The sequence below is a fragment of the Cygnus olor genome, chromosome 4 (genome assembly GCF_009769625.2).
Source record: "Cygnus olor isolate bCygOlo1 chromosome 4, bCygOlo1.pri.v2, whole genome shotgun sequence".
NCBI lineage: Eukaryota > Metazoa > Chordata > Aves > Anseriformes > Anatidae > Cygnus > Cygnus olor.
The window spans coordinates 52,772,705-52,776,590 of NC_049172.1; positions in this window are offsets into that span (position 1 = coordinate 52,772,705).

Below are 3,886 nucleotides of genomic sequence, written 5' to 3' on the forward strand. Positions count from 1 at the left end.
CTTGGCCACTGAGGCCTGAGGGTCCCACCAGCACCCTTCTTACACTCACTTTGCAGAAGACGAACCGTACATGACTTGAGCCCGTGATCTCATTTTGATGGAAATAAAATGAAAAGGCAGATGTATGTGATTAGCAGGAAGGTATTGTTACACCTTCCAAGTTAGCACATGGGGCTGGATGGTTGTAATTTGACTGATTGATTGATTGGTTTGAATAATTTTTACTGGGAAGCTAAAAATGAACAGGTGCCAGAATGATGTTGTTTTTGCATGGGAGTCTGGGACCATCCATCACACATCACTTGCAAACAGGAGGGCTACTGGAAAACAGTGGGGCAAATGCAGCCAGGCTTTGCTAAGCTGCCTTGTAGAGAGAACATAGCTGTGGTCGTAAAAATGAGCAGAGGAGCCATGGAGCAAAGCAGCCAGGGCTGGAACAGCAATGCCAAGAGCAGTCACCCAGCTGTGGTGTCAGCAACAAGGGCTGGCCCTCCCCTGGAGGCTGGCTGCAGGAGAGAAGCTCTTCCTTCAACCGTGAGCAACCTGCATCTGAACCACCAAGGAGAAGGTCCCAGCCCATCTGACTGGGTGCTTCTTGCTCATCCTTTCAGACTGGCTAATTGCCATTTGTCTCTCAGGCATGCAGCCTTGCTTTGACCTGTTGCTCTTGTAGAGAGCTTTGCAGAGCAGGACATACTACAGGGGCTCTGCGCACCTCAGCAGAGCCAACACGAGCTCTGGTGAAAGAAGCTCGATGGGGTTTCCTTCTGCTAGCCCCTGCCCTTGTGTGAGAGCTGAGAGCACCTTGCCTGAAGGCACAACACATCCTTCCGGGTAGGAATTCAGGATCGCCAAGCCATGCCTCCTTGTCACTGGCTACTTATTGCAAGAAAAGAGGCCTTTTTATCTTTCCGTTGACCTCTTGACTTAGAAACAGTTATCCTTCACTCTGGGAAGAACGTACCTTTCCATCTCTCTTACTGCCTCATTCGACCTCATTGGGCTCATCGACACAAACAGGCATAGAGACATAAAATTGCCCTAATTGGGTCAGGCCATAGGTCTGGTCATGACCAGCGATCATTGCTTAGAGAAAGAACAGAATATGTGGGGCCCTACAGAAGGACCCTGCCCTTGGTGAATCTGCCCAGCTACCAGCAGAGTAAAGGCTGCAGCTGGTATTCGTCACCTGATGGTGCAAATACAGAAATACCAAATACCAGCAAAACCCCAAACCTTGATTTTTTTAAACTCATGCACGTGCTTTTGACGAAACGGCACAAATATATATCTGCAATTGTATGTGACATAGACCTTTATATGTGAATCACTAATGGCATGTTTCACTGTGCTTCTGTACTTGCAAGGAAATAGATGGATTGGCACGTTCTGGACATAGTAAAGATAGAAAGTACTTTTTTTTTTTTTTTCTACCAGTAGGATTTCCTTAATTCTCTCTCAAGATATTTGCACTGCGGTCTCTCTCCTTCCAACTTACTCTGTGCATTTCATGTGAGGTCTCTGAGTTTCTGCGATCCAACCTTCAAGTTCTCAGCTCCATTTCTGACAAAGTCATCACACTCCATACCTTTGTAACTACTCTTAGGATCAGCTTGCACAGGCAGGCTGCAGCCCAGCAGGCTATTCAACACTAATCCAAACTGTGCCAAAATCACAGTCTTCAAAAGGTCCGGTAGGTTTTGACCAACTTCATCAAGCTTAGAGGCAAGGCCCTATAAGAGGTGCTGCTCAGGCTGTCCCCATGCACAGCACATTACACTCTGACTCTCTGTCTTTGCAAAGCTGCACATCCTTCCTACAATTTGAAACATCCTACTCTTCCTAGGATCTTATTCTTTCTCCTGTGTGCTGCTCTGCATGGGGCAGAAAGTACCTCTGGATGTACAAAGTGCCAGGGCTGGAAAAAAAAGAAGGCATGTTATTCATTGTCAATGTTTACATAAGTGAAAAAAACATTGCTTACAAAACAGAAGGTAAAGGTTATACCATCTGAAATGTGCAGGGTGTTTTTTTTTTCCTGCTGAGCCATGTCGGGCAGTGCAGGTGGAGCCTCTCCTGGGTGCAGTGGAGCAGACAGGCGCAGCTTTGCTGCGTGTTTCTGCTCTCACAACCACGCACAAACCTAGAGCTGTGCTCTTTATCTTTCTTTCTTTTCATGGGGCTAAAAGATAGCAGTTTGTAAGACAAGCAACAGCCAGGCCTTGTAGCTTCTGGTTTTAACCAAAATAACCACAGTATTCCACTGGGGAAAAAAGGAGAGAAGTGTCCAGATCTGGACCTCGCTGGCTGGCCGATGCAAGGAGCAGGTTAGGGGTTGGAGAAAGATGTCTCCTGCTTTCAGCTGTCCTTTGCTGGTAACAACAGAAAGCTTTGATCCAGCCACATCTTGGCTCCAAGAGGGAAAGCCAAGCCTTCTCTTCGGGCTGCTGCAGCCCCCAGGCCCCTTGTGCTGCCCTGCCTGTCCCAGCAGCTGCCCACTGAGCATCGCCGCCTTTCACATCCCCTTCCCCTGCTCTCACAGTCCACAGCCAGCATTTTGCTTTTTTTTTTTTTTTTTTTTTAATCGCAGAAAGGCCTCCCCGCCTAATCTAATTCCCGCTCCTTTGTCACAAGCAGATGTCACTTTTACATCTGTGCGTCTGCTCGAGCGCCCGGCTCCTCCAGCCCAGCAGATGTTGCCGCCGCCAAGGCAGCAGCGAGGAGGGGTGTGTGGGGGGGAAACAAAAAAAAAAAGCAAGGCTCAGATCCCTCTGCTGGCGGCGGCCTGAACGCCACGGCCCGGCCCTGCGGAGCGAAAAGAGAGAAAAACCCCGGGAGAGTTTCGGAGCTGACCCTGACCGCGCCGCTCCCCATCCCAAGTGGGGATGCTTGACGGGGGGCTGCCCGCCGTCCTCCCCACAGGGGAGCTCTGGGCAAAGCAAGCGAGGGGAACCCCAAGCCGGTGCCCGGGGCTTGCTGCGGCCACGGATGACCGCGAGGAGCCCGTGGAAAGGCCGCTGGGCCGGCGCGGGGCCGCTTTCCCATGGGCGGCGGCGGGCGCACAAAGGCGCGCTGTTCCCTGTTTTGTCTCGCTGCCTCCGAGCATTCCTCCGGCTTCCCCCCCAACCCCGGCCCCCCTCTGAAAGGGGGAGAAGAGGAAAGAAAAGTGGCTTTTACACGGGCAGAGCCTTTTCCCCCGGCCCCCGCTGGCAGGAGGCACCCCGCGCATCCCCCGCGCATCCCCGCGCATCCCCTGCGCGCCCCGCGCATCCCGGCTGGGCCGGGGCTGGTGCAGGAGACAAAAGGGCCCTTTGGGAAGGCAAAAACAAAACACACACACAACAACAACAAAAAAAAAATAGAGGGGAGGGGGGGAGAGAGAAAGCAACCGGGAGGCTCTAATTCTATTTGCGTCGCCTGGAAATCAGAAGGGGTTTTTCCACACTTCGCCTTGATTTGATTATTCCTTAGAGATGGTTTCTCTGCCCCCAGCCAGACGCGTGGGGGAAGGCCGCCGAGGCAGTTGGCCTATAGTGGCAGTAATCGAATTACCCATTTGCTCCAAGTTTTTCGGCAGAGCCGCTCGCGTGGAGAAAGAACAACCGGAGCCCAAGAGCCCCGGGGGGGCGGGCGGGACGGGACGGGACGGGACGGGACGATGGGGACGGAGCCAAACCCTGCGGGCTCGGGGTGCGGAGCCGGCCCCGTGGGGACACCAGCGGGGGACAGGGACCCTGCGGGGCGGTGACAGCCCCCGGGGAAGGTGCTGGGCTTGGGGGCACGGTGGCTGCGGGTGCCCGGGGTGCCGAGCGGCCCCGCAGCCCCGACGGCGCGTCCCGGGTGCGGGCGGCCCCGGGGAGGCATCGGGGAAGAAAACGCGGGACAA